This window comes from Oculina patagonica, chromosome 4 (assembly GCF_052425735.1).
Source record: "Oculina patagonica isolate OP01 chromosome 4, crgOcupat, whole genome shotgun sequence".
In the NCBI taxonomy this organism is placed as follows: domain Eukaryota; kingdom Metazoa; phylum Cnidaria; class Anthozoa; order Scleractinia; family Oculinidae; genus Oculina; species Oculina patagonica.
In genome coordinates, this window is record NC_135761.1 from 13,920,879 (window position 1) to 13,930,913 (window position 10,035).

A 10,035-nucleotide genomic window follows, 5' to 3' on the forward strand; every position below is an offset into this window, starting at 1 on the left:
CTTTTTCGGCTCAAGTGTCACCCGCCGTGAAAAGCTTTAATAAGACTCGAGCCGAAAAAGCCGTCTGCTCTCGCATGCTACAAGAAAATTTGCTTGAAACTAATAGTATCAACGTGGAGGTTACGCTTGAGTTCATTTGTCGCTGATTTATTTTTAACTGGTTGACAGAGTAATAAGTATTATAACAGATTCCCTTCTTCAGGCGCAAGCTAGAAAAAACAAATGTTCATGAACTGTTTGAACACTGACTCTATATGTAAAGTGAGCCATGTTAAGTATTTCGCAACTGTTGCTGACAAAAATTAATTTGAAATCAGACGAGCCACGCTACATCAACTATGTACACATTAGAATACGTTCGGGCTCTTTTGTTTTGTTTCTGTTTAATTTCAAAGATGTTAATTACATTTGTGTTGATTTCACATTGCGGTTTATGCATGAGCGGCAGTGAACGAGCAAATAATTATAGTAAATCTTGATTTCTGGAAACTCCAAGGGAAACGAAAAATTGGTAGTCTGAAAAATAAGGGGTAAAAAATCGCATTTTAAACCCTCCTGAAAACCACTTATAGTGATTGGGGACCTCATTAAAAATTTAATATTATTACTATCATTTTTGTTCGCCTGAGTCGGGGCCTGAGTGAAGCAAACCCAAGGGAAACGGCTTTTGGTTCGAGTTGTCGGAAGGTTCGAAATCGGGAGTCCACTGAAATAACAAAATTTAAAACAAACTGTTTGTGAGTTTGGTCTGTCTATAGCTTCACAGTTGACTCGTGATACAGTGTCAAATACAGAAGCCGCAAGATGCAGCCATTAGTGTCGGTTAATTGTGTTCAACTCTAACGAATTCTTAAAACTTCACAACTATGAGTCATAGAATGTTTTAGAAATTCTTGTAAGGATTTAAAAGCGATCATTAATGTAAGGCTTACAAGGGCTTCCTTCCCATGGCAAAAGGGTTTCGTTTACGCAGTCCTAGGGTTTTATCTGGCGCGCCGAAAGATTAAATTAAACGTAACGCTACACCAAGTTTGTATACGTCATAATCTAGAATATATTTTCACGACTCCATAAGCATTTCATTTTATAAACTTTTGATGAACTTATATAAATTTTTCCAGTATTTTTCTATTATTAAGGACTTAGAAATTAGATGTAGGTATAGTCATTTGAATAATTTTGTGGTTTTTGCTTGAAAAATCGTCGAAGCCTCGGCTGACACATACCGTCCATTCACTCCATTGGAATCGTAGTCAAACAAATATTTTGCAATGATTAGATCACGCCACGGGGAAAAACAAGAAAAGGTTTTTTTTCCTCTGGCCGTAGATGTTACGTTGTGTTACAGTTGTAAATGTGCTCGACTCTAAAGTATTCTTAAATTTCCTGTTGATCTTCACAAGTGAACGGGAGCTATAGATTGTTTTGGAGATTCTTGTAAGAATTTAAATACAATCGCTTATGTAACACTTATAGTGGCTTCCTTCGCATGGAGATAGAGTTGAGTTTATTAAAATGGGCAAACACAGTCGCCGCGATACCACGAGAATGATGCTAGTAGAGGTAACATTACTTCAAAGAAACGTCGTCTTCGATCGAGTTGCTAACGTTTAATGTACCATATGGGCAAAATTACACGACAAACCTACACATATAAAGAAACATACCTGCAATGGCATTCACGGACGTCCAAAGAGCGGTAGACATCATAGACTACACTAGCACTGAGCAAGATCAAAATGAAAGTGAAAGTTGAAAGACGCGGGGGAGCGGACGATGAGGGCGGATGACGTCATCATCCGTCTCCTTGGCAATAAGAGGTGTCACGCAATGTTATTTTGGCTCTTTGTGCGGCTTCGACCTCGCAACATGTCTCGCGCTACGCCCCTCGCGCCAAACAAGACAGTATGCTCGCAAGCTAGGTGAGGTCATCTGGAAAGCAAATGGAGTCACCTTTGAAGATCGCATCTTTTTTAATTTCTGCGCTTTTCATTTCTTTTTCTCTCTCTCTTCAAAGGAGATTCATAAAGATGCTAGCAGCTGATCAGTTGGAGCTATTGATAAAAGATATAACAAGAGTTTGGCTAAAAAAAAAAATTCTAGGGAAACGCCTTCAAGCCGTATGGAAAGGAAACTACAAATTTATAAAATAGGAAAAAGAACTATGGAATTATGGGAAAGATTCAGGTGTGTTTCAGTGAATGAAATGAAGCAGATGAGGAGGACCTGGAACACGACACCCAGCGTAATGGGCATGAGTGATTAACATGTCGAAATATACTTAAATATATATTTTTTCAAGAATCTGGACCACAGAATGGTAAGGACCGTTTTCATTGATTCGGAATTCCTATCACTGAGCTGTTAATTTTAATTCCGTTTCCATCATTTTCAGTAATTATTTAGTCCTTTTTACGAGAGTTCTTTAGTGTACTTACTGAGTGATTAACGATACCTATCAAAAGAAATGTAGATATATTAATTATGTTGTCTTAAGGGACTTGGCAGGGTAAAAATAATTGACAATAAAAATTAATATTTCGCTTAAAAGGATTTAAAATGTTTTCAAACTCGGAGCGCAAATAAAATTTAAAAAAGCGTGAAATATTTCGTCTGATATCATCCAGACTTCATCAGTCACTGAGGTGGTGTTTTTTAAGATGAATGTTAAGAAGACATTTCACTGCCTCGGGGGAGTTAAAATTCTGTCATAAATTGGAGCTAATTATTATTATATCTATTTAACAAAGGTTTTCTGAGTTTTATCTCAATGGCCTCTTTTACCCGGCGTTTAAAGGTGTTGATTTCGGTGGCTAACACTTTTGTCTTGCTTGTGTCTACCGAGTGGCCCTCCAGTCGACAATGTTCATGAATGGCTGACGAGTTCCTCGACTGTCTCTATTTAACCTTTGTTAAATAGAGACAATGGTTTTGAATTAGCTCCAATTTATGACAGAATTTTAACTCCCCCGAGGCAGTGAAATACCACCTCAGTGACTGATGAAGTCTGGATGATATCAGACGAAATATTTCACGCTTTTTTAAATTTTATTTGCGCTCCGAGTTTGAAAACATTTTAAATCCTTTTAACTATGTATCCGGAGCAGGAAACCAATTATTTTCAATTGTAATATTTCGCTTGTTATTGTAAAAGACCTTTTATTCTCAGTAGACCGTTGAAAGACAAAAGAATGGCACCAGATAAGATTTTAAGTTTTATTATAGTTTTTTTCAAAGGTAGAAAAAATATTTACAACTTTATTTCAAATCAATACATTTTTTCTTTGTTCGTGAGCGGGCGGTATTCTACAAATCCTGCGATCTGATTGGTTCCGGGAGCGGGCAGTATTCTCCCATCCGGCTCGCTCACAGCGGGCGGTATCCGTTACCAGATACCGTAATGATTCGATTTAGCGCCCGGGGCGCTTATTTACTTTTGGCACCTCAAGGGAGGGCGCTAATTCGAGACAGGGCGCTTATTCGGGACAGGGCGCTTATTTAATTTTTTTGAGGAACAACCAAATTTATCTAACAACAATAACAGAAACTGTAACAGTTAGAAATTGTTAAAAGTTCAGTTACTTTTAAGATAATTGTTCATTTTAGCAGTAAATATATACATGAACTGTACGGTGAACGGTCAGGAGTTTATCTAGTTGGCGTCAATGAGTTCAGTAGGGGCAGTTATCCACAATAGGGGCACTTATTAGAATAGGGGTGCTTATAAGAATGGGGGCGCTAATTAGAATGGAGGCGCTTATTGGAATAGGGGCGCTTATTTACAAAAACACATTCGAAGGGGGGCGCTTATTCGGAAGGGAGCGCCTATTGGAAGGAGGCCGCTAAATCGAATCATTACGGTATATGAATCGTCGAGTGTGCTTTCCGCGCGAAATCATTTTGCAGCGTTGTACGAACGAAGACATGAAAGATTTGCTCAGCAAAATCGAAATAGCTGCTCACCAACTGTTGTAAATATGAAAAGACAGAAAAGAAGTGGTATTCAAGGATACAAAGTTCTTTTAAAGGCGAGTGTTCATTTCTTTATCGACAAGTTGAAGTTGAATTTGAAAATCGAGTGCTTGTTTTGTAGTTTGTTGTTGTTTGTGCATTTCGCAATTCATTTTCATGTCATTACGTTAAGCTGCGCCGGTTTTATTGCGGTTTTCAGTGAAATGCGAACTCTGAAATTCAATCCTCAACAAAAGGTTTACGCTTTTTGCTGCCGTCAATCATCTTAGCGGACCTCTCGAGGAACAGGAGTTCACTTTAATCGGGTCAAAAGGTCAAGTCTTTCGGTTGTGATTGGTAGATTTTGATCTATTTTGTTTGTTTCTGCTTTTCATGGTTCGTTAGCTGTCGTCGTAATTATGATTGACGGCAGCGAAAAACGCAATCGTTTGTTGGATTTTGAATTTCAGAGTTCGCATTTCACTGAAAACCGCAATAAACTTCAAATTTTAGTAAAAACTGCATTTATATCGGCCACTTTTTTGCCAAAACAAAGCACTAGTTGCCATCATTTAAAAATGTGATTCTTTAATTAAAAATAGCAAAAATAATTCTCGCAATATTGTGCCGTATGTCCAAACTACGCGTTTCACTCCGTTTTACTTTCGCACTGTTTATCACAAAGAAATTATGCTTGGAATAAACGCAGCGTTTATTAATTCGTTTAATACAAGTGTGTATAGCTTTAACGAAACTGCCTTTCGGTCAGATAGTATCGTATGCGTACGGACACCTTCGGTCCTGGGGGCGGATACCTTTTTGCCCGAAAAAAATGGCATGGGTTGAAATCCGAAAAAAAGAGGCACATATAAAGTGCTTTGAAATAGTTGTGTACAAACTTCGCCTGCTTGCTTTAAGTTCTGAAATTAATTTCGTGGCGTTATCCGAAGGTGTCAATACACTTAATCCTTTTTCGGAAATATTTTATTTATTCACTCTAGTTCAGCAAAAAATAAATTAATTTTAGGGAGCCAATTTACATTGTTTTCCCCCCATTTGAAAGTAATAGAAAAGCGTGCAAAACATTCAGGGATGAAGGGATTTAGAAAACATTTCGTTCAAAGTTTAAAGCTAGCCCTGAGAACTAAACATCTGAGTCGAAAGCATTAGCTTCATTACATTTACTGGAAAAAGTTGACACTAGGTTGCCTCCACTGTTAATCAGTTTTTCTTTTCTGTTCATCCGTTTCTACAGTCAATTCTTTTGCTTGATATCTTGCCTCTTCTGTCTATTCAATTGATTGGAAGTTGATTTTCTGTTTGGGATGTTTATTATTAAGAAAGCACTCCCTGGCGGCTTGTGCTTTCTAATGGTTTCTGGCCTTCCCTTCATCAAGAAGGAAAGAGGAGGCGTTTTAGTTAAAGTCAAGTGAGTAAACAAAACAACGCGAAATTATGCAAAAACTCGAAAAGATTAATGATAACGTAAATTTCATTTCAAGAACGCGACTGCAGCATCTTGACATCATTTTGTCATGTTTTGGTGTGGTGTGGTGAGTGATCTCAGCTAGACTCAAGCTAGACTTTAGACAAAGTCCTTCGTCTTTATTAATTTGACACGCCGGGACGAAGGTCGACCTCTCGCCACTAGCGTCGTCGCTCGTTTTCGCAACTTCGTCGCTCACTAGCACTGGGTTGCTTTGCGGGCTTGAACTCGCTTCACTGTGGCAAGTCTAGATCTAAGCGAGGATAAACTTTAGAAACAGCAAAACGTTTTACAATTTCCATTTCAGCCCAACTGTTTTCTATATATTTGGGCTGAGAACCCAAGCATAAAGAATGACATGAGAATGATCAACTTTTAAAAATGAAAAGATGCAGAAAGAATTTCTCACCTCTGTCAATGCAAATGCCTGCTGCGAGTTTTAAATAATTATCTCGAGATCTCTTTTGAATTTCTTTTCTTGGTGCCGCATATAATCTTGTAAATGTCGTCCGGAGGTGGACTGATCAAGACTGTCCTCCGTTCAAGTAGTTTGTGCCTGCTAAATCGTGGTATTGGACTAAGGCTTGCTTATCGTAAATCGCGCACAAATTTAAAGATATGTTCGTACGCGTTCCTAGACAACTTTCGTCTTCGGGGATTTGTGAAATGACAGCACCACTCAGAAGTAAAAATGTGGATTTTCTTACTTCTCTGCGAGTTAATTATCGGAGAACTCTTTTCAATTTAATTGCAAAGCTTTCGGCCGGCTTTCAGACCTTGTGAAATGAATAGGCCTTAAATAAAACCTCAAATTATCTTCACTCCAAGCTGGAAATCAACTCTTATTAAAGTTTGCAACAATTCGTTGAAGCGTTGTTGTCGAGTGCGCACGTGTTTACGCTGATGGGTTGTCCAGAGATTCGTTCATCTAGCGTCATCATTGACCAATCACCTTACAAGTATTTATCACACCTCCCGATACCCACTTGCGGGCATTCTGCAAATCTGCGCCCACTTGCGCGCGCCCACTTTAGGCAAATCGAGATTTTGTCTGGTATACGGATATTATACGCGCGGATTTTAATAACAGCTTTGTTTCAAGGTCTTGCACTATAAATCCACCGTGCGCAAACGCGCAAGCTATAGAAAAGCTGATTGCAACTGAATCAAACTGAGGGGTCACGCAGAATTTGCGAGAGGAAACGAAAGCAGATGAATAAGAAATTTAGACTTTTGAACCACAACTTTCGGTATATTTCCAATACTTTTCCTGTTGATGTAATTCGTTTTGAACGTAACGTTGACTAAACTTTTCGGCTTATTTTCCAAGCATTTTGCCGGAAACATTTTGGCAATGGGGGAAGGGGGGCTGCAGCCCCCTCACCCCCACCTCCCCCTCCCTGCCTCGTACGTTCATCAGGAAGCCGGAATCGACGTTTAGTTTTGTCAGTGATAATGCTTTGGCTCGATTTTACATTTATGATATTTTTACTACTGCAATTTCTTTAATTGAATCTCTTCAGTGTAAATTTAATATGCTGTACGTTTCTGTGAATACGGTTCAATAAAGCGAAGCGACTATTTATTTTTATCGAACTAAATAACAAACAGCATTTTACCCTCTTGCTAACCCGTCAATCGATTCAACATTGAAATGACGCGCGCGTATACAAAGTTTCTTTTAAAAACAAATAAAGTAGGGGAAAAAACGTTATTCACCAGCCTAGGTCGGTCCGTATTAGGAAAAACTGTGCCCTAGGTCTTGGAACTTACCAGTTTAATATATTCCTCTTCGATTATTTTTAATGGGGAGGGGACAGATGTTAACAGTCGGGCTGCAAAGTCAAAACCAACTGCGATACACTTCAACCAGTGAAAAAAAAAAAAAAAAAAAAATGCCATTGACAATGAGAAAAAAGCTTACGTTCACGCTGCCACGTTTTAATCCCTTTTGACAATCCTAAATATTAAGGCTAAAGAAAAAAAAAGTAGGTCTTTCCTGAAAAGTATGTTTTGCATTGCCCATCTCATACCAGTGGATTTGCACCGAAGCGTCAAGGCATGGTCAGATATGTTGAGGTTCAAATCCGCTAGGAATAGACCGGTTGGAAAACGGGCTCCACACCAAAACTACCACACCAGATGTAAAGCCACTGAGATCTGGTGCAATTACTAAAGCTTTACTGGCAAGCGTTACAACTAAGGTGTGCGTTTTAATTGCACTTAGCAAACACGTCGGTAGTTCGTTGCTCTCAAATCATGGACGGAGGGTAGTGGCTGTGCTTATCATACCATTTAGGATTGCTTCGATTCCTTTTGATTGAGATGAATTTTTGTTGTTGTACGCATCGTAAGTGAGATAGGAAGGTTTTTGTTTGCTTTTCTAATCAAGGAGTCCCAGGGGAAGATAACCTTATCCAGCAAACGCAGAAGAGGAGAGAGAAAAAATTCAACCATAAGTTGTTTGTTGCTGCCCTACGTGCCAGTGGGCTCAATGGGCAGTGAGTAAAAGAGTAATAAGTTGTGAGAGATCGATGACATTTGGAGCTCATCCCCAGTATGTGTGGCGCCAAAGGAAATAGATTTCGTGCTGTTTTGGTCTGGAATGAGGATTGATTTTGACCATATTTTAGACCATAGATTTTGACCAGATTTTGAGGATAGATTTTTTGCGGATAGATTTTTAATTTGAAATAGAGAAGGTGCGGTAAACGCACTCCTGTCAGCAAAAGGGTATCTTGGAAAACACTATTTTCATCATGGCTATTATTATTGAACTTTTACAGTTGCAAGACATTTCTGTTATTTGCAATATTAGGTCAGGAGAACACGCAAAATATGATACCTTATTACACAGGGATTTACACTTAAAACAGCAAGGAACCGCAAACGACAACGCTGCAAACATAGGATTTACTAAGAGATTTGATCAGACCCTGTGTTTCACACTGTAATATTCCTTTTAGCCCACGAACAGGCTCCTTAGTAGGAAACAGCGAGAAAATGGGCGAGTGGAGTGAGCCGCAGAAAAACTTGAATCGGAGAGACGAGCATGTTCTCGCATCGGAATCATCTTTGAGATCTCCCTACCCAGACCGCGCTCGGCTTACTCAGGTCTCCGACTCTTTTTTCATCATCATCATCATCATCATCATAAAAAAAAACTTTATTTAAGAGTCTAAATTTCTAGCGTGCCACTTATCGAGGACAGTTACCTAAAAAAATTTAAGTAGTAGATAAAATATGAGCGGGAGATCTGTATGGGCGTTTACAATGGTGAGCCGATAGGCGAGCCATTGTAAACGGCCATACAGATCGGACGCGAATATTTTATTCTACTTGTGAAATGAAAACAATAAATTGAATGCAAAGTATTGTTCTGCAAATCAGTAGAGATCTGTATCAAAAGTTAATAAATACTAATTAGCCGAGCAGGAGTTTGTATCAAAAGTTAATTCTATTGTTTGATTTGTATTGGGGTTTACAGTTGAGTACATGTGATTTGAATATGGTACTGGGATTGGTTTGCACCCGCATGAATATTTAATGAATTTTACAATACAATATACAATACAATAAAGAGCCGCTTGTCCGTCTTAGCCGGCAAAAAGCCTGTGCACGAGAAACAAGACGCTCTGGGAAAACATGATTTGATTAGCTGGATTTTAACAAAAGGAACAGCTGAGTTTCCAACGGTTGATTTGATTGGTTTGATTTGAAACTCCCTTCGTTAAAAAGTAGCCAATCAAATCATGTGTTCCCAGAGCCACTTGTTTCTCGTGCACAGTCATCGCCGGCTAAGAGGGACAATCGGTCAATGGTTATTGGCCCTCTAGACTGTCTTAGTTCCCTTACCCAAGGGATATGAATCCAATATTACAAGTACTGGACTGGGCAAAGTTTCTACAGTTTTTTCAGTTATAAAGTCGTGTAATAAATCTCTTATAACCCAAGCTTGACCGAGACCACCATGGGAGGACATTGACCTTCGGTCTTTTCTTTACGGAACTGTGCTGCTGTGTTCAATTCGCACTGGTAAGACCCCGAGTACGGCCCTCGCACATTATAATCAGAGGGTAAGGGTTTTAAGGAGTGCGCCGCATGTGGTCACGTGTTTCGCCTTAGTTGGAATTTGGTAGTGTTTGACATGAAAAAAAGTTTGGTCGTATGATTGAAAGCTTTGATAGAAGTTTCCTCTTACTTATTTCATTCTATATCTTGGCGCGATTTACAGAGGAGAGGTATTCTACCAGCTGGGCCTGACCCTCATCCTTTTTTGCTTACACAATTGGTGCCGGCGGTCTTTCCGCACGTAGTATCGGGACTTGCGCCTGCATTTTGAATTGCTAAGTGAAGAAGCAACTCATTATTCTCTTACAGTGCAACTATTTCAACCAAGGCCACCCAAGCAAATCCTTTGCAAATAAACCAAAAGTGTTTGAGTGTTAAAAAGATAAAAAAGGTCATAGATTTATTGCTTCTGTGGTTTGCAGCTTGCTCAGATTGATAATTTGTTGGAAATCCATTTTTAACGTCCGAGGTTTTCATTTATCAATTTAGACAAAATGTTGTGACGTGGCCTTGGCTGAAGTAGTCAA

The 10,035-nt window shown here is 39.1% G+C and overlaps 2 protein-coding genes across 2 annotated transcripts in view; both read right to left on the reverse strand.

The window, feature by feature from the left end:
- Positions 1–10,035, reverse strand: part of LOC144648164 (uncharacterized) — a 148,685-nt gene that overhangs the window by 108,535 nt on the left and 30,115 nt on the right. The gene's annotated exons all lie outside the window — the stretch shown is intronic.
- Positions 1–10,035, reverse strand: part of LOC144651416 (uncharacterized) — a 146,910-nt gene that overhangs the window by 66,726 nt on the left and 70,149 nt on the right. The gene's annotated exons all lie outside the window — the stretch shown is intronic.